At 35.4% G+C, this 21,773-nt stretch overlaps 1 protein-coding gene across 5 annotated transcripts in view; it reads right to left on the bottom strand.

The window, feature by feature from the left end:
• The window catches only part of CCSER1 (coiled-coil serine rich protein 1), a 1,404,567-nt gene that overhangs the window by 1,354,695 nt on the left and 28,099 nt on the right, over window positions 1–21,773 (bottom strand). Inside the window, exon 1 of one of the 5 annotated variants that reach the window (XM_043438593.1) lies at window positions 14,743–14,802. The exons of the other annotated variants lie outside the window; for them this stretch is intronic. The gene's annotated coding sequence lies outside the window, so the exon portion shown is untranslated. Of the gene's footprint in view, window positions 1–14,742; window positions 14,803–21,773 lie in introns of those variants that run through there. 5 annotated transcript variants of the gene reach the window in all.

Raw genomic sequence — 21,773 nt, 5'->3', positions numbered from 1 at the left:
CATGATCTTAGTTTTCTGAATGTTGAGCTTTAAGCCAACTTTTTCATTCTCCTCTTTCACTTTCATCAAGAGGCTCTTTAGTTCTTCGTTTTCTGAAATAAGAGATCTACATATTTAATGCAATTCCAATCACAATTCCAATGGCATTTTTCACAGAATTAAAAAAAAAAAACTATCCTAAAATTTGTTTGGAACCACAAAAGACTGTGAGTAGCTAAAGCAATCTTGAGAAAGGACAAAACTAGAGGCATCACATTATCTGATTTCAAGCTGTATTACAAAGTTATAGTGATCAAAACACTCTGATACTGGCATAGAAACAGGCACGTAGACCAGTGAAACAGAAAAGAGTTCAGACCCAAACAAACTCATGTATGGTAAATTAATTTTTGACAAGAATGCCAAAACACAAATGGGGAAAGAAGAGTCTCCTCAATAAACAGTGTTGGGAAAACTGGGTATCTGTGTGCAAAATAATGAAACTGGACCCCTATTTTATACCACTCACAAGAAATAACTTGAAGTGGATTAAAAGCTAAATGAAAGAACAGAAACTGTAAAACTTCTAAAAGAAAGCATCGGGTAAAAGATCCCTGACACTGCCCTTGGCAATGATTTCTTGGATAAGATATCAAAAGCACAGGCAACAAAAACTGAAATAAATAAGAGGGAACACATTAAACTGAAGAGCTGCTATATAGCAAATAATCTGTAAATTGATTTCTCTACAGTATGGGAGAAAATATTCACAAACCATATATCTGGTAAGGGAGTAATAGCCAAAATATATAAATAACTTATACAACTTATTAACAAAAAAGCTTGTTTTCCAGGTAAAAATGGGCAAAGGACCTGCCTGAATAGACATTTTCCCAAAGAAGACATGCAATTGGCCAATAGGTAATGTGAAAAAATGATCACTCTCACTAAGAATCTGGGGAATGCAAATCAAAATCACAATGAGATATCATTTCACATCTGTTAGGAGGGTTATTACTAAAAGGCAAAAGACAGCAAAGACTGGCAAGGCTCTGGAGAAAAGGGAGCCCTTATACATTTTTGTTGCAACTGTAAAGTGGTACAGTTAGTAAAGAAAACAGTATGGAGATTCCTTAAAAATTAAAAGCGGATTTGCCATATATTCCAGCACTCCTGGATATATATCTAAACGAACTGAAATCAGTATCTGGAAGAGATATCTGCATAGCCATGTTCATAGCAGCATTATACACATGGAAATAATTTAGGTGTTCGACAAGAGATAAATGGCTGAAGAAGCACGTGCATGCACACACACACACAATGGAATATAATCAGTCATGAGAAAGGGAAACCCTGCCATTTGCAACAACATGGATGAACCTTGAGACTATTGTGCTAAGTGAGATAATTCAGGCAGAGGAAAACACACATTCTATGGTATCACTTATGTGTGGAATCTAAAAATGCTGAACTCATAAAAACCAAGAGTAGAGAGGTGACTACCAGGAGGTGCAGGATGGGCAAATCAGGCAAATGATGTTTAAAGGTACAAACTTGCAACTAGTATATAATTTCTGAAAAGCTAATGCACAGCATAGTAAATATAGTCAACAATACTATATTAAACACTTTAAACTTGCTAATAAACTAAATCTTAATTGTTCTCACCACAAAAATACAAACAAAAACCAAATATGTGACATGATATAGGTGTTAACTGCTAAAGTGGTAATCATATTGTAATACGTACATGTATCAAATCAACAGACTGTAGATCTTAAACCTATACAAAATCATATGTCACTTATACCTTGATAAAATACAAATGAGGAACTCATAAAACATTTGTCAAGTACGTGTATGTTTAAATCAAGGCTTCATGGAAATAAAAAGCAGTTTCTCTTTACAATAGTTTGACAGTTCCTAATCTGAACAAACTGTGAAGTATTAAGGCGTTCTTCAGGTCAGTCCTTCACTCAAGGAGTGGACTGCCAAGCCTGCAGCACACAGTGAATGGTGCCAGTGATCTAACAGTAAGTGACACTCACGTGAGTACTTTCCTCAGGTCAGCTTACACTAATTATCCTTACTCCTACTCTCTAGGCCAAGTAAATTGAAATTCATGTCACACCCGAGGGAATAAGGAATAAGGCACAGAGATAAAAAGTGCTGTTTCTTTTTTTTCCAAGCTATGTGAAAAATCCAGAACCGCAGCAGTAACTAGAGTATCAATTCAGTCTGGTATGCAAAGCACATCATTCTTGTAGGCAGCAGAAGTCCCATTTCCAATGCGCATTCCTGCTTCCTCCCCTCCCTCTGCCTTCCCACTGCCCCACCCAACGGCACTGGACAGACAGACCACCACACTGTGATTCCTCTTCAGTGTTTACATTTCTCATCCTAGGAGTCCAAAAACTCCATCAGGAACATCAGACCCTTGGCAGGTAGAACAAGAATTTTACCGGTTTAGGTTCAGAACAATTTTACACAGCTTTGACTATTCTAGCCATTAATTAGAGCTAGATGTTAAAGGTACAGAAATCTTTTACTTTTACTCAGTGAATTAAAAAGCATCAATAAAATACTCCTAACTCTTCAGTCTACTGCACTGTCTCCTCAGAACATTATTTGTCAGAAGGTTCTATTGCCTCTAATCACCACACTTCAACATTATCTTTAAATAGACATCTGATTAAGAGCACTTACTCTCTAAAAAAATTTAAGAAGTCAAAGTCAGATCTTGAACCATCTCCACAAATTATTTTGTTATTACTTGGAAATTTGTTCCTTGGTACTAAATCTTTTTCCCAGCAGGGGTTCCTGACATAGATCAATCTGCTGTAGGATTGGCCAGTACTGTGATTTGCTTCAAAAGAAAGCGTCACAACCCATGCCTTCCTCCCTCAGTGTTGTTTTCTACTTTCTAATGTGATAATCAACTAATACAACAACCAAATATGCACAAACGTGTTAATTTATAGGCATGGCTAAATGTCTTCCTGGATTCAAGAGGTATGTTCAAAATTTAACAGAATTTCCACTCCTATACGCAATTTCTATATGAGTGCTGCATATTTCAGGCACACAGCAGCCACTGGGAACATATTTCCATTCAGATGGGCATTGTAATGCTCCTCAAAATACTTTCTTTTTCTAGAGGGAGCACATACAGTTTTATAATTTTACAGCATGATTTGTCCATCTTTACCTGGCATCTTGGTAGCACATAGATATAATCTAAATACAATTTCTCAAATTAACAAACAATTGCCCTGAAAAGGAAGTTTCATTCAGATATTTGCAAAACATCCATTAAATATATAATATGATTTACAGTAAAATGAAATGGTGTTGACACTGCCCCATTAGGACAACAGAAGAGAATTACAATAATTTCTAGTGATGTCCTTATAAACACATTTAAAGCTTGGCAAAGGCTACCTTTGAAGGTTAAAAAAAATCTAGCAGTGGAAAAGCTCACGTCAGAATAGCTATGTAGCTGGGTGAGCACCTTTTCAGAAGTCCGGTATTCATTGTTCACTCCACTATCACATGCTTCTGTGTGTGTGTAGCATGTGTGTATGTGTACACATGGCCACACCCAAGTAGTGGGAGAGAGCACTGACACCCTTGGTAAGGAAGAGTACCTTTGAAAGGTTTTCACCCAAAGTTAACTGAACTATGAGATGAGCATTCCACTCTCATTTCCCAACTTCTCCACACGTTTCCTTACATAAGATGCTAATAAGTCACCACAGACTTTGTGCCGCCAAAGATTCTTTGATTAAGCAAGTTTTACTCAGATGTCTGACTCTTCTATACTTCCTTATGTAATCTAGTTTCCAAACTCTGCTAAATCGGAATCCCCCCCTTTGGTATTTGCTCACCCTTAATATCTAATCAAGCTCCTCATCTTCCACCATCCCCCTCACTCTGGCCTGATCACCAAGAATCCTGTTGTGTCAGTTTAGCAAGATCCCCGAGCCCTTGACTCATTGGCAAAGACACAGATGCTGGGAAAGATTGAAGGCAGGAGAAGAAGGGGGAGACAGAGGATGAGATGGTTGAATGGCATCATCAACTCAACATGAGTGGGAGCAAACTCTGGGAGATGGAGAAGGGCAGGGAAGCCTGGTTTGCTGTAATCAATCGGGCTGCAAAGAGTCAGATATGAACAAGTGACTGAACCTAGCACTTCATGTTTCCTCTTAGCAATCTTCTCTCCACTTATGACCACCACACTCTTTGGCTCTAAGCCCCCACTTTTCCTTGCAGTATTCAGAATGCAGCCCAGTTCTGCACTGACATCTCCCTCCCGCTACTGCAATGGATCTGAATATAATCTGTTTTTTACCAATTTACCTACTGTCCAGCCCTGGTTTTTCTTTGACAGTACTTAAACCATTATCAGTTTATGCCCATAGTAAGAGATTAATTATTGTGCCTACTAATGGGATAGTAAGGATACTACTAAATGGTTAAGACAAGACACAGGGTCGATTTTGTGTGTGTGTGTGTGTGTGTGTGTGTGTGTGCGCGCGTGCGTGCTGGAAGTCACAGGGACAAAGGGAATAAACAATTGAGGAGGAAATCGAACAAGGAAAATTAAGACAAATCATCTATTTTGGAATCTTGCTTATAAAGAAGATTGAATATTTGATTCAGCATTATCTTAGATGTGATAATTTAAACATCTCCTTGAGATCTATCAATCATTTTTCAGAAGTTTCCTACTTCCAAATGATAATGTATAGGAAAATCACATTTTATATTTTCCTTTTACTGTCATGCCACTTGAGAAAACGGAGGACATAAAATCTGGAGAAAGAGAAAATAAGTATTTAAAAATAAAGTATTTTTGTATTTTTGTCTGTTCCATTATAAATGGATTACCTTCATTTCAGCAATAGTTTATTTAAAAGCAAATATAATTTAATTAAATACAATTTCTATTAAAGTAAACATCAGAGAGTTAATACTTTCTCTTATTAAACCTATTTTTTGAACATGTATCTCCATTAAGTGTCAGTGATGAATATAATTTGCTTTTAGGACAAAGGTATTAAACATATATTTCCAAGTGTTAGGTGTATATTTACTTTTTCAAAGTCAATATTTTTATTATTACTAAGTGCAAGAAGCCAATCTTAGAAAGCTGTATACTGTAATATTTCAACTTTATGACCTTTCTTAAAGGGCAAACTATAAAGACAATAAAAAGATCGGGGCTTCCCAGGTGGCACTAGCGGTAAAGAACCCACCTGCCAATGCAGGAGATAAAAGACATGGGGTTCAACCCCTGGGTCAGGAAGATCTCCTAAAAGAGGAAATGGCAAACCACTCCAGTGTTCTTGCCTGGAGAATCCCTTGGACAGAAGAAATGGTTTCCAGTCAAGGGCGATAAACAAGCAGAGCACAAAGGATTTTTGGGGTAGTGAAAATACTCCGTATATTATACTGATAGATACATGTCATTACACATTTTCCTAAACCCACTGAACATACAACATCAAGATTGACCTCTTAGGTAAACTACAGATTTCAGTGATTATGGTTGGATGGCATTACTAACTCAATGGACATGAGTTTGAGCAAACTCTGGGAGATAGGAGATAGTAAAAGACAGGGAAGCCTGGCGTTGCTGCAGATCATGGGGTTGCAGAGTTAGACATGACTTAGCAACTGAATGAAACAACAATGATTGATGTGTTAATATAAGTTAATCCTTGGTTTTTAAAAAAGTGTATTTTGGTGACCTATGTTGATAATGGAGAAGTCATACATGTGTCAGGCAGACAGTATGTGGGAAATCTGTAGACCTTCCTCACAGTTTTACTCTTCAGTTCAGTCACTCAGTCATGTCCAACTCTTTGCAACCCCATGGACTACAGTATGCCAGGCCTCCCTGTCCATCACCAACTCCCGGTGTCTACTCAAACTCATACCCACTGAGTTGGTGATGCCATATAACTATCTTATCCTCTGTCATCTCCTTCTCCTCCCACCTCCAATCTTTCCTAGCATCAGGGTCTTTTCAAATGAGTCAGCTCTTCACATCAGGTGGTCAAAGTATTGGAGTTTCAACTTCAACATCAGTCTTTCCAATGAACATTCAGGACTGATTTCCTCTAGGACACCGGAAGATGAACTCCCCATGTCGGTAGGTGCCCAATGTGCTACTGGAGATCAGTGGAGAAATAACTCCAGAAAGAATGGAGAGACTGAGCCAAGGCAAAAACAACACCCAGTTGTGGATGTCTGGTGATGGAAGCAAGGTCCAATGCTGTAAAGAGCAATATAGCATGGAACCTGGAATGTTAGGTCCATGAATCAAGGCAAATTGGAAGTGGTCAAACAGGAGATGGCAAGAGTGAACATCGACATTTTAGGAATCAGCAAACTAAAATGGACTGGAATGGGTGAATTTAACTCAGATGACCATTATATCTACTTCTGTGGGCAAGAATCCCTTTGAAAAAACGGAGAAGCCATCATAGTCAACAAGAGAGTCCGAAATGCAGTAGTTGGACGCAATCTCAAAAACGACAGAATGATCTCTGTTCATTTCCAAGGCATAATCCAAGTCTATGCCTCAACTAGTAATGATGAAGGAGCTGAAGTTGAACGGGTCTACGAATACCTATAAGACCTTCTAGGACCAAAACCCAATTTTACTGTAAACCTAAGTAAGTCTGATCTTTAAAAAATGAATTCTTTAAAAAAAATTTAAATCTATGTTTCCTCTGAGCTTATATTGTTTCCTCAAATCCTCCTTTCCAAAATTAAGCAGAACAAGCTTTACTAAACATTATCCAATGATATTTGATCATATGCAATTGCTTAAATAAGGAAAGCTTAGTCAATTCTTTTCCCAAAAAATCTGCCTCAGACATTGTGATTTTTACCAAAAACTCTTATTATTATCCACATGTAACCTTCTGATAGTTTAACAATTTATCCTGAAATGCCTCCTTCACCTTTGGGTAAGGCAAACTGACTATAATATTCAAGAGACATCTGTAAAGAATAGCAGAAAAACTGGCTCTACTCTGGGCTAATAACAATGAGAAACAGTAATTGCTCTGATTGAACCAATTTCACTTCCTAGAAAATCCCATTCATCATAATCATAGACAATCTGATTTCTATTTCTTTTAGGTCAAGAAACATGAATCAAATTAAAGGCAAATATATTCTTAATGTTTTAAACCCGTAACCCTTATTTTCTAAAGTACAAGAAGTCAAATTTAATAATTAAAGGCAACTCAATTTCAACTCAAAGAAAAAAATATAAAATGAAACAATTTACTCATGGTACACAACTAAAGACATCTTCATGATTTTTTTTCTAACATTAATATAGCATGGCTTTTTATATCCAAATATCTGATCATCATGATCCTTCTTTTCTTTGAGGCAAATTAACAGATTTGTTTTGAGATATTTTGTGCACAGAGACTCTATAAACAAATAACCTGTTATTGTCACGTGGCCCCTTATTTTTTCTGAAATTCTGTGACTGAAATCCACATTCTTTCTCAATCCAACCCTGAGATGTTCATCAAATGACTTTCTTTATGAAATGTGCCTTCTTTCACTCTCAGAGAACTGGGAGAACTAGGGAATGGCATATAAAGGCAGTTAGCTGACCACCAGCTCTGTCCTCTGTACCAGCCCAGAAGTGTTCTTTTGTCAGTAAACCTGGAAGCTATCAGAGTCTTCCAATTCATATACTATTGGTGAGGACTAAAATTAATGGGAAATTTAATTTTTTAATCAAAAAGTTGCCCTTTTTTTTCCAGGGGAAACAAAACTAAAGAGTTCTCTAAAGCCATGGAAAGGCAGATTAATCCCCTCTCCCACACCTCTTCCTCTGCCTCACCATTTTGCTTTTTCTCTCCTTTCTTTCTCCTGCTTCATTCTTAAATATTCTCCATACCCCTCTCTTACCAGTTTTCTCTGGAGCCAGAGTGCAGATGGTACAGAAAGCAAAGGTGGAAGAAGACAGGGAAAGAGATATTGATGGCTTTTGTGTCTGACATTTCTTTCAGAAGAATGTCTTTAACTTTCATTCATGGTGTAGTATATATCAAAACTTCATTGCTTTTGTATACCACATTTTGTGTATTTCATTACTTGTGTATATCACATTGCCCACATTTTTCCCTTGGTGAAAAACATAAATCACATTTTTCTATGAATTACTGTTACTACCACCACTAGACAGTTATTAGTAAGGGCTTATTCTGTGCCAGGAAATTTTCTAAGTGTCTTTTTTATTTTGTAAATATTTACCCATTTGATCCTCAAACCATCATGAGATAGATATTACTGTTATACTCAACTTGTAGGTGAGCAAATTGAGGTGCAGAGAGGTTAAATAACTTGCACAAAAGTCGTTAGCTTGTGCAATGACAGAGTAACTATTCAATCCCATATAATCTATCACTCCACACACAGTCACAGCCCCATTTCATTTACATGGTGATGTTCACTCTTAAGTGTTATTTGATATCAAATTGATGAAATACTGACTATCTATACATTTCTCAGTTTTTCATCCCTTAATAGGAGTGATGCTAGTGGGTCAGACTGTGAGCTGATGAGAAGGCAGGTGACTCAAACAGTGAATGTACTAACACAGAGATTCTAACCAGGATTTGTAAGACTCACAGGGCTTCCCAGGTAGTGGTGAAGAATTCACTTGCCAATGCAGAAGATGCAGGTTTGATCTCTGGGTCAGGAAGATCCCCTGGAGAAGCAAATGGCAACCCACTCCAGTATTCTGGCCTGGGAAATCCTATTGACAGAGGAGCCTAGAGGGCTACAGTCCATGGGGTCACAGAGCTGGACATGACGCAGCAACTGAGCATACACATGGTTGACTCATATTAATAAGGACATGAAGGGAAGACTTTTAGGAAGGAGATAAAACAATTATCTCTTTACTCTTAATTTTGAGAGTTGCCTTGTGTATTTAAAAATTTTGTGCCAACTCTAAAATATATAAACACTAAAAGTTTGTTCTAAGTTTAAAGCCAACACAATTAGAAGAGTTGTAAAATGTCTAAAACTATCTTTAGTTTTCTCCATTAAATGTAACAAAAGCAAAAGTAGACTATAATAACACTAATATATCTCTAATGACTTTCTTATTTTAGAAAACCAAATATCATCAAGGGAAAAATGTTAGTAGTTACAAGGAAATTTGGCCTAATTTATCATCTTCCTCTCTCATTTCTTTCCATCATACACTAGAGGTACTTCAACTCTTCTAACTTGATAGGACAGTATTTTGCATATTTATTTTGAAATGCCTTATAAAAAAATAGAAATGTACAAAACAGTGAAGGCTTCAGATCTATGGAGAAACAAAACCATGAAAGGCTTCTTAGTGTGTCTGTGATTTCCATCAGCTAGAAATAATGGAGTTAATTTGGATAAAGGAAAATTGGGTTAAACATCAGGAAATAATTTCTTACAAAAACAGCAATTAGACTACACAAGGACAATTCAATGGAAGTTACTGGACATCCATGATTAGAACTGCTCACAGGAAAACAGTCAAAATACTTTTGGTTATACTTCATAAAATATCTTGTGTGGGTTGGGGACATGCAGGTAGGTGACTTTCCATTCTTGTCAAATTATCTATTTACTCCAGATGCTATACTTAGCTATCTCTGGGCTATATCTATTTTCTCTTAATTTAACTTAATTCTTTCCTTTAAACATACCAGGTCAAAGGCTTTCACTCAAATATTTTCTTCAAGAAAAGAAAATTGATTACTTGGTCTGATTGTTCCTGCAGTGTCCCAGAGTATTATTTTCTTTATAACACAAAGCAACAGCTGTGTAAAACTAACAGAAGTAACTGCTTACACCAGCATCACTAGAAAGCACAATCTACAGGAAACTAAAAACTAATGTACTGAGGATGTTGGGTGTGTGTGTACATTCACACACACACTATTGTGTGGAATCTTCTCCAGATGGAGAAGAGAAAAAACAACTCTGAGCATTCAGTGATATAGCCAGTTTCAGAAATTACTATTTGTCCATGTAGTAAAATAATTTCACATTTGGAGAACAGATCATAAAGAATTTCATTAGGAAAAATAGAAATCCTCTTAAAATTATGCACATAATTTAATCACCCCAAACTTCTCTCCTTGGGAGAAAAATGATCATTTCATAAGTCTTAAAAGAATTAAATAATTGTCTTTCAAGGATTTATTACTGTACCTACACAACTGCTATCATTTCATAAGTCCAGCATGTTCACTTGATATTATTTATCACACCAAATCCCTGGCTTTCCTCATTTATTGAGTGGGAATGAATTATTCTTTATAGGATACCCAGGATACCCATTAGCACTTATTTATATTCCCTTTTCCTCAGTAAGGACACATAACACTACAATAAATACTACATTTTGAGCTCACAGTTTTCTAACAAAACTGCCACTACTTCAAACAAAAATTAACATCAAATATTTTATCTTTCAAAAAAGCTGACAGAAAGTTGCTAATTAGAACACTGCCCTAAAGCACAGGAGGGGTAGCAGAAACAAAACAAAAGTTTTCTATTAGACACAAATCGTTTCCATTCACAGAAGCTGTCTAATTGTCCTGATAACTACTGTATTTTTTGTATTTTTACTGTAATTTCAATAAGCTTTATTTTAAAATTTAAAAAAATCTGAAATGCTAATTTTGAAGACATCCTAGGAACATTTTCCTGTTTATGTTCTAAATTCATTCAGTTATACTAAGTTGCTGCATTTTAGGTTCCAACACACTAAAAAAACACACTTTCAAAATAAAATAATGCATTCCAAAAAATTTAGTACTCCAGATTTCCATCTACACAAGCAGTGCTACTTGCCATACCTGTCCCAACCATGTAAATAAAACATGGCCAGAATAACCAGAACTGTGCACCCTCCTTGAAATATTACATATTTTATGACTTGATATGAGAAACCTTGAGAAGGGCATGGCAACCCACTCCAGTGTTCTTGCCTGGAGAATCCCATGGACAGAGGAGCCTGGAGGGCTACAGTCCATGGGGTTGCAAAGAATCCGACATGACTGAGCAACTAAGCACATAAGAAACCTTATGCTTTCAGCACAGCTTATCATGAAATGTGTGCGGAAAGAGTTGGTCTTGTGAACAAAATCAGCAGTAGCTCCCTTGATTCTAGGTTTACAATCCAATGACGAATTTAGCCTTCAACATCACAGTGACTTTTGCAGCGGAGTGAAGATGGGTGATGTTTTGAGGAGGTCTGGGGGTAGAGATATGAGAGAAATAAGAGTGGATTAATCTCAGTTACCATTTTGGTAACACCTACAACATATTCATAGAAAAGTCTCTTTAAGTCTACCTCATCAACAACATTCTCAACATTTGAAAATGATGATTACTGACTCCTCAAATAGGGGCTACCCACTCTTGATTTAGAGATCTAGAGAGGACACTGAAAGCCTGGTTCATTCACTCTGTGATAAAAGCACTTTTAAGCATCCAAGGAACCTTTTAAATAAAAAGGGAAATTGGTAAGTTTGTTTCCACTGCTGCTATAGCTGATGTTTTCACCTAGACTGAAAAGACCAGCTGTCAGAGATCAACATCTTTATTTCTATCATAAACCATTTTCTCTTCTCTTGCCCTAAAACTACAGGAAAACATGGTTTATTTTTAAATGAACTGCTCTTTGATAACCGAGCATATATCTAACATGACTCATATTCAGAGATGATGTTCATGATCTTGTCATTATCCATGTGTCCTGGATGCACAATTTATCTGAAAATATCATGGTAACTTTTACCAGACAGCACTTTCAATATGCTGCTGGTAAAGTCTGTCACTTCAGCTCTGTATATTTGATTCATGTAACAATATAACTGTGCAACCTCTCTGCTCTTGTTTTGCTCATAATGTAATGCTAACTCATTTCTCAACAGCAGGTTGTTCCATTATGGCATAAGAATGTCACATAATAGCAGCCTAACTAATTTGTTTCTGGAGAATGATACAGTGGCCTAACCTACATTTTATTTCTTATACTCTTCAGAAATGAAGAGGCCCCAACAAAACCCAAAAGGAGAAATGTGGGTCCCTCCTAACTGTAAAGTCTCCAAGACAGCCCCCATTCTGAGATGCCAAAATAAGTTTGCATCACAATATTATCAATAGTTGGAATGGTTTCAGGAGTCCTCAGAGTTTCAGGATACCCACAGTAGGTTCAAAAGTAAGCCAACATTTTATGGAAAAAACATATCTGATTAAACTTGCCCTCCACAAATTTCCCTCACAAGAGCAGTTTGCCTCTGTGATAGAACACCTCTTTATAATGGCTATGTTCGACACAATATCTAGTAGAGATCCACTCATTGTGTTTATTTAAGAAATGAACATCTTCCCATTGCTAAAGCCATGGCCCCTTCATTCTTCCTCTTCTCTAAAATTTCTCTTCCATCACTTCAAAAACTATATCTTTGTTTCTGAAGCTCTTTACCGAATGGCCTCTTTAAAACTGTGATGGCTGTTGCACCTCTATATCCACTCCTATAAAAAATCTTTTAACTCTTTTTTTCCTGAATTCATTTAACCCAACTGCTTCTGAAGACTCGGTTTGGTGCCCTCTGATCTTCTGGCAATAAACTCCTTCCCTAAGTGGGCTTATCCATTTTGATAAAAACTCCTTAGCCTATTATTCAACCCATTTCACCACTTGGTCCACCTCTCTTTAATACCAATTGAGATTTGGTATTAATACTCTAGTTTGAGATCACAGCCTATTCAACCTATGAAAATCCCATAGTAATTCATGATCAATCAATGTAGCTACTACTACAGGTATGTCCTATCCAATCTTATGTCTCAGCTATTGCTAAAAGAGCCTTTCTATTATAAGCTGACAAAATTCTATTTATTAGTTTCCACATTTGAAAGACACGAAAAGCTTATTTTTACTTAAATGCCTTTGTACCAACTCCTTCTATTTCATCTTTTTCCTGTGTATGTTTACCCCACTTCACTTCAAAATACAACTCAATCTCCTCCATGAAGGAAGCCTCCCTATTTTACTTTGGCCCTCCTAACTTTTTAATTCTTCTAGAGCAAACAGAGCCTGTATACTAAAAACTGAAGTCACCATCACATAAGGATTCCAAGTTATTTCACATGTGATCATCTCTTTTTTTTAATCTAGTTGATTTAACATGAGGAAAGAGTATGACCTTTTCATCCAGACAAACAAATTTTAATTTCATCTCTGTTACTTCCCACCTGCATCATCTTTGGCAACTGTTGATTTCTTGGATCCTCAATTTCTCTGCCTTGTTATGAAAATAATGCTGCTGATAATTCTTTGAAAATCCCTTCTTCAAAATGAATATAGAATTCTTGAGAATGGAAGTCATGTCATATTTTTTCTGTATTTTCTCTTATGGGAAATAGAATGTATGAATTAGTACTCAATAAAAATTAGTTGGTTTGATGTGTTTTAAAGAGGGTGCTAGAACATGTTTATCCAGAGCTCTTCTAACTGTACAACTCAGACATTTATTCTCTATATTCTCATGGCGCACCCTCTCTCACTGTGCTGCTAAGTAATGAAGTCTAGTAATCTCCTTACAATATACTAATCCCCATAGACTATAATAATTGTAACAACTTCAAGGGCCTTACACAGTGAAAGTGTAAGTGAAGAAAAACTTCTGAAGTGTTTTCAACTTAAAGCATCTTTATTATTTGAAAGTTACACTGGCAGATTACCAACAGAAACCTAAATTAACAAATGTTTTTAAGAAAAGAATATGTTGTAGGCAAGAGAAAGCTGAGTGTTTAACAGCAGTAAATTGATACTTTAAGTTAGGAATATTCTGTTTTCATGACAGCAGATAGGCACAATGAGCATTTAAGTTACATTTTACAAGTAAATTTTAATAACCATGTTTTTGAGCTTTTAGTTTAAGTAAACACTCAAAAGAAACCATGGAATTTCTTACTCAAATATTTTAAAAATAGTTTTAAATTGTTGAGTTTGGCACCTGGCAGATGGTAAAAGACAGTTAAAGAATGTTACCTATTAAGTCAGGTATATCTAGGGTTAGAGAACACAGAGATATTTCAAGGTTGTTTTCACATAGCCATGGCTACGTATCAATAAGTCAGTCATCAGGAAAAAAGCAACAATGATGAAAACAATATAAACCATATCCACAATGTAACAGAAGGTATTAAATCTTCTGAATGCCCAAGTAGCATTTCTACAGAATCTAATTTTTGAAATAGAAACACTAGAATAAGGCAAATCGTAGATACACTATCTATCTCCCAGAGGAGGTCACTTTAGACTGGAAATAGACCCATTTCAGTAGAGTAAAATGGACAGGTGACTAGGCAGAAGCCAAGATGTTGGGATGGTGAGGAAATCTGGAAACTTTAGAAGAATCTGAAAATGAATGACAGTCAAAGAGAATGTTGGAGCTGAATCAGAATGGAGACTAAGGGGAGATTACAACATAAAGACAGATGGAAGAGAGAGGGTAAGAGAGAAGAGGAGAGGAGAGGAGAGCCCAGCATAGGTGGATCATCACAGGAAACTCAGTTTGAAAATTAAGTAAAAGGGTTTATACTGAAAACTAAGACTAAAACATCAAAGAAGCACTAGATAAGCATATAGAGTCACCCAGTGATTCACACGATTCACACCCATAAAATCAAGTAAGGAAACAAACCAACCTGAACTAACAAGGAGGGATGAGATGTGGAGAACAGCCTCTTTCACTCTCAGTAAAGTCTTTTGTTGTGGTGGAGAGACCTACAGATTAATGCATTTTAGCAACAGTGATGGTTTACAGCAACTCCATGGATTTTCAAATGATACCCTTCTTCTTTCTGAGAGTAACTTATTTTTCTCATATCTCAATTAAACTTGTCCCAAACTTTCTCATTATATTTCTGTACAAATTACTACTCATCACTGTGTGTTTACCCATTAATAAAATATAAACTTACAAACTTACTGATAATATTCTTATAAGTAACTTAAATTCATTGTGTATTCTTACCTCTGTAATAGTATCTTCAAATTTAATACACTTCTAATGATTGTGATTGAAAAATATATTTAGGAAGTACTTATATACTTAGAATAAAACATAGATACTTTAAATGATTAACTTTGCTAATATTTTAATATCTAGCATCTTTGCAATTCTTTGTATTTGCAAGTATATTAACAGAGAAATATGGAAACTCCAAAATTTTCTGATTAATTTTACCTGGTTTTATAATGCTAGGTGAAATAATTTATATAACTATCTATTATAATAAATACATGTAAGGAGATAACATAAGGTTATGTTTCATTAAAGTCTAAGAATTTCACTAGATTGAAGCTTCCAACAAGAAACTCTCAGGAATTAAAAATATAACAAAAAAAATTCATGGCCTCAGTCTAACAATATCATCATCCTGAACTGATTAAACACTGGTAAATTAGCTAAACCATCTATATAGGTTAATTATATACTACTTAAATCAAGTTGTATAAAATGATCTCTTATACATAAGTTTTAAAAGCTGACATTAGAATTCTTTTAACATTTGCAAGAAAAATACCTGTAATTTGCAATTAGGTCCTTTTGCCTTAGATCTGTTTTTATTGCAATTGATTATTACTGCAAAATTATTTCAGAAATCACAAAAGGAAGACTTATATAAATATCATTTTTAAACTTACATAGATGCATTTCACTTAGACTGACAGTAGCTCGAGAGTTAAAATCCGAGAATTATTCTGTGACTTTAAAAATGCTATAAATTTTCAATGATCTTAAGAAAATGCCTTTTTGATGGCCCTATTTTCAAAAACTGCTATATTAAGGTTTTAAATATATGGAGTACTATTTTATAGTCTAAGATTATATACTTATTTTTCCTCTATATAGCTATTTTAATTTTCCATTATTTGTAATATGAGTTATACTCATGAACTCATATCTTGAATCTTCCTTCTTAAATTCTAAAAATCAACATCTCCAACTTTAACTTAGCTTTCCCTAGAAATTTTAATATTGAACTAAAGATTCTCTGGTTTCACTCACTCTAGTGTATCATCTCAATTATACTTTTATTTCTCTAGCTCATCTTGCCTACAAAATTTTCAACCCAATTCAGATTTGCTCCCTATGTCAGCCAGCCCTTTAAGGTTAAAAAAACTATCCAATTATTGTCTTGTGCTTCCCCTATTTTACTACATTTGCATACCACATTGGTGTACCATTATGGTAAAAACATGTAGTTATAATCTGTTTATGTGTCTGTCTTCTTCAATAGATAATATTATCCATGAAGTCAGAGTTGTCATCTACTGCACATCTTTTTACAGAGTTATCAGGAGTTTCTTCTCCTTTCCAAGATAGCTTAATTTTAAGCCATCCTTAAAGGAGTGGGTAAATAATAGGTTAACACTAGTGCAAGGGATTTCAATTCATAACCTGTTCCCCAAGCTAAACATCTTGGGCATAACCATAGCCAAAATAACAAGGAGATTAAAATTCTTAAGAATGTAAGTCTTTTTTTCCTATTCTTATAGAATTTAGAAGAGTTTCAGGCACATCGTAAACAAACAGTCCTTTACTGACTTTCAAGGATAGGTATGCCACTGGTGGTTGGGTTTAGTGAGACAATACTTGGCATAGTTGGGATCAGAGAAGATTCTATCACAGACAAGACATAAGCATTAGTACACGAAGGTCAGGATTCCAGATCCTCACAAACAGTGCCAAGTGGATCACAGATGCAGTCTTCGAGCAGAGGACTAGAATGCAGAGGAAGAAAGATGTAACTGTTGGCTTTCAAAGTGTTCAAGTTGTGAAACATCTGTATGTACTTATGGTTTTGGTAAAAACCACATCAAATGCTATTTTGTTCCTCATCATGCTGCCTTATGATCTATCTCTGCATGCTATCACATTCATAAAACACCAATCCAAGTCTAAAGGTCTCACCAGAGAAAAAAAGAATGCAAGTTTTACCAACTGTCAAGCAGCAGCAAAGGGTAATTGGAGGAAACTGGATAAGGGGATGAGTGACAGAGAGCATTTAGATTTCTACAGAACAAATAACAAACTAACAGAAGAAAACCTCTTTAGACAAAGCTGCACTTAACATACACTGGCTGCTTCACAATTTCTTGTCCTAGTATTTCTGTAAGAATTCTGGAATACCTCTGATTTTCCTTCTCTCTTCATTTCTAAACTTATTATTTTATGTGGTTATTCTTTTAAGTCCACTTTTAAAAATACCCAATTAACTGTGTGTCCTTTCTTACGTAACTCTATTTACCATCTCTGTTATTTCAGACCCCTATCCGTTATCCTGATAACCAAAAAGAAGACATGAAGAGTTCAGCAACACAAGAGTGAATTCTTCTTTAGCCAATGATGACTGAAGAAAAAAATTACAACTATTTCTTTAATATTTTGATTATCATTGTACCCTATATACAGGACTTCCCAGGTGGTGCAATGGTAAAGAATCTGCCTGCCAATGCAGGAGAGGCAAGAGACGCAGGTTTGATCCCTACATGGAAAGACCCCTGGAGCAGGAAATGACAACCCACTCCAGCATTTTTACCTGGGAAATCCCATGGACAAAGGAGTTTGGCAGGCCTCAGTCCATGGGGTCACACAGGATCAGACATGAGTGAGCAACTAAGCAAACACACACATGCACACGAACTCTATAAAGAACTGAATATAAATTTTTTGTGCCAAAATATAACTACAGGAATAGGTTCTGACATAGAGAAGCAACAGTAGGATACAAAATTTGAAGAAAAAAGATTAGACCCTAAGAATTTAGGAAATTGTAGCTACTATTTTCCTTAGTGATTAAAAAAAATAGTATGAATTCACTGCATGGTTTAAAATACCTTTATGTAGCTTCTGAAGTGCTACAAAGTCAAGTTTGAGATCCACTAGATTTGAAAGTCACTCAGTCCTGTGTGACTCTTTGCAACCCCTTGGACTATACAGTCCACAGAATTCTCCAGGCCAGAATACTGGAGTGGGTAGCCTTTCCCTTCTCCATGGGATGTTCCCAACCTAGGGATCAAACCCAGGTCACCAGCATTGCAGGAGGATTCTTTACCAGCTGAGCCACAAGGGAAATAGTCACAAGTGCCAAATAGCCTCTTGATGTGAAATCTTAAAAGGGCTTGTCGGCTCCTGACAAACATAAACCATGACAGCAATTGATAGCAAGCTCTGAAAATGAAATAAAGTGCATCCAAATTAAATCTTTTGCTAAGGATATGTTCAGCAGAAATGGCTAGAAACTTTCAAAAATTTCAGAATACTCTCCTTTTCAGAATGTCAAAGCCAACAAAGGAAGCATTCCTAGTAAATATACTTTTCCCCCCTATTTTCATTCCCACTTTATTACTGACAAATCCAGAAACTTGGGTGGTATGATGAGGTTCTCAAATGTCCATTAATTTAATAGTTCTTACCTTCTCTGCATGGCAGATTTAAAACAAATAAATACATTAAAAATTTTATAATAATCTAGTCCTCCCTCCCTTAACATCTGGGTGAGCTCATAAAGTTATTTCAAATTCTTCTATCTCATTTTAAAATAGGAATAATAATAGAAAACACTTCTTGTCATGCTGTGAACTAAACTAGATAATACATGTAAGGTATCTAGAAAAGCTTTAGACAGAAAGCATATATTTAGTCATACTGTTAATATGAATTAACAATAATATATAGAAAAACTGAACGTTTATAAACTAATAGCTGAAGTTGTCTTTATTTCTCCATGCACTGACAGAAGTATTAGATTCCTTGATAAATAAAAATATAATTTCCCCCGTATTTTCATCAGTATTGAATAACACTTATAGAAGATAGATGCACAAACTAAACCAAGTCTAAAGCCTAGGAAAAATAAAATGCATACATTCTGAGTCAATTAAGTATGTTGTTGTCTTTCTACAAAAGCTATTCACTCAACTGCCAAATATAATTATAAATCAATATTTTATATCTCTATTTAGTACATTAAAGGCTATTTATCACATTTAACTGTCTTTAACAACAAGATTACATTTTGCATCATAAACTATGTCACAAACTTTTTCATTAATCATAAATGAGAACCACAAATTCAAAGATGATTTTATTTGGAGCTATCTCCTAAGGATGCAAAAATTAAAAATAATCATATGTTTCTCTTCCTTTGAAATATATAAAAATATAATAAATCCAAACAAACACATGAACAAAAATAATCTTGAATTGTGATGTATCTGAATAATTTTCTTGATTTCTTACTCCCTGGGCAAAAGCATAAACTGCTTTGGATTATCCAATTACATGGCTCTCTAGTGACCTAAAATATTAACACACTTTATCTAAGCCACTGTCCCTGACATACTCTAGTCCACCATTTTTGAAGAACATGGTTCTTCTTACTTTCATCGTCAAATACTGAGTATTGTAAATTCAATAGGAAAAAAAAAAACTTCATGAAGCTATTCTTATATACCACAGAAGAACAAAAGGAATTGTTTTTTGTCACAGATCAAAAGGTAGCAACCACATCTTCGCAGCACCCTGCTGCTTCTGAATTAATTTAGCTTATTTATAACTCATAGGACTCTCTGCCTGTCACTGCTCAAGTCACTTATTACCACTGTTAAGGTTCTGATGTGTTAATTTTTTTTTTTCAGACTACTAGAATATGTTTAGAGTACTGGCACTCATTTAAATACAAGACAAGTTCAGAATTTTTTTCATCTGAAATATACAATGCATTGTTGTTAATTTTCACAAACAAAAAGATAAATACAAGCATTAAGAACTCATTTTAGGGACTTCCCTAGCAGTACAGTGGTTGGGACTTTACCTTCCAATACAGGTGGTGCAGGTTCACTCCCTGGTAGGGGAACTAAGATCCCACATGCCACAGAGCCAAAAAAGCAAACATAAAACAGAATCAATGGTATACCAAATTCAATAAATATTTTTTAAATGGTCCACATCAAAAAAAAAGTTTTAAATAAAAGAACTCATTTTAATTTGAAACTTACTTGTCCAAAATGTCACTATTAACATGTAGAAGTAGTAAGACGAACATTTATTGAATATATTCATATATTTATGGACTATGCTATTATAATCATTAAATATTAATGGGACATAAGAATTTATTATGGCAGAGAACATAAAATATGTAAATACATAAAGTATCAATCTTTCAAATATGGGAACAGAAAAAACGAAGGCAAGTTACTGAAGAAAAGGTTGAGATTGCCAAGTGAAAATGAGGGTCAGCCTGTGAGAACATGGCTTACATCTTTCACGTGTACAACTTCTCTAATGTATGCCTTTCCCACTTCATTATACTCCACGTTCCAAGATATCAAACCTCTTTTTTATTTTCTGAACCAGGAGAGTAAGACATGATATTGATACCCTTTCTTTCCAATCTAACATTTCTCTACATGCTTAAAAACACCTATTTTACAAAATGAGCCCTTTAATTTCTCATTTTTACATACAGCTTAAAAATGATTATTATAGTGATCATGTTTGAATTAACTATAGAATATACAAGTATGTGAGTGAGTGAGTGAGTGAAGTCGCTCAGTCATGTCCAACTCTTTGCGACCCCATGAACTGTAGCTTACCAGGCTCCTCCCTCCATGGGATTCTCCAGGCAAGAATACTGGAGTGGGTTGCCAGTTCCTTCTCCAGGAGATCTTCCCAACTCAGGAATCCAACCTGGGTCTCCAGCACTGCAGGCAGACGCTTTAACCTCTGAGCCACCAGGGAAGCCCCATATAAGCATGTAAATTCTATATTTTTCTTACTTGTCAAGAACATTTGGATAAAAATCTAACTCAGAGCTGGCTGGAGTAATAAATAATTCATTATTTCTAACCCACTAGAACAGTGACTGGGGCATAGTAAGTGCTAAATAAATGTTTATTATTGTAAACTGACTATGAAATATGCTCTTATTTAGCATGAATGAAAGTTGAAAAGAGAAGGTGGATACGGTATGCTTGCAAGAACTCAAGCAAAGGTCTTCAGCCAGAAGGAAAAGAACATAGGATGAGCAAATGGAAAAAAGGAAACATAAAGACTTTACAAGTTTACAGAGTAAATTCACTTTTCTCTTTACATTCACTTAGGATATAATATTACAAGTTGTGCATTTTGATTAAGTATCTGCAGGAACAGGCAATTTTATTTGGCATGATTTATATTTTTGATAGCTTATCTCTTTCACAGCAGGATTTGAATTTTAAGTCTTTGTTTCCAGGGAATTTATCAGTTGTGCTATATGTGATATTTGGCAAAAAATATCACAGCGAGGTACAGTGATGGCTTAGTCACATTACTGTACCAAGAGAACTAAGATCATCAGTGAGATTGTTACCAGTTTCATTTCATATTTGTTTTCTAAATCTCCATCAGTCTTTTCTTTCTAGCTTCCCTTTGTAGAACTATTTTTCCACAACTACTTTCCATTCTCCTTCCCATAGCCTCTAATATCAACCTTTATTACCTATTTTATCTCCCTTGTGATTCTTTAAGATTTTCCTCCCCAATGAAATCTCTCTCCAACTATAAATAGCCATCACACTCATTCACTAACCCTATTTCCAGTGCTTTCTGTAATTACTACTTGATAAAAACTAGTGTCCCAAAAGGCATCCAATGACCTCCCAGTCATCAATCCTAATAGGCTTT

Source organism: Cervus canadensis, chromosome 19 (genome assembly GCF_019320065.1).
Source record: "Cervus canadensis isolate Bull #8, Minnesota chromosome 19, ASM1932006v1, whole genome shotgun sequence".
Classification (NCBI taxonomy): Eukaryota; Metazoa; Chordata; class Mammalia; order Artiodactyla; family Cervidae; genus Cervus; species Cervus canadensis.
The sequence above is the reverse complement of the archived record's forward strand: the minus strand, read 5'-3'. Positions and strand labels throughout refer to the sequence as shown.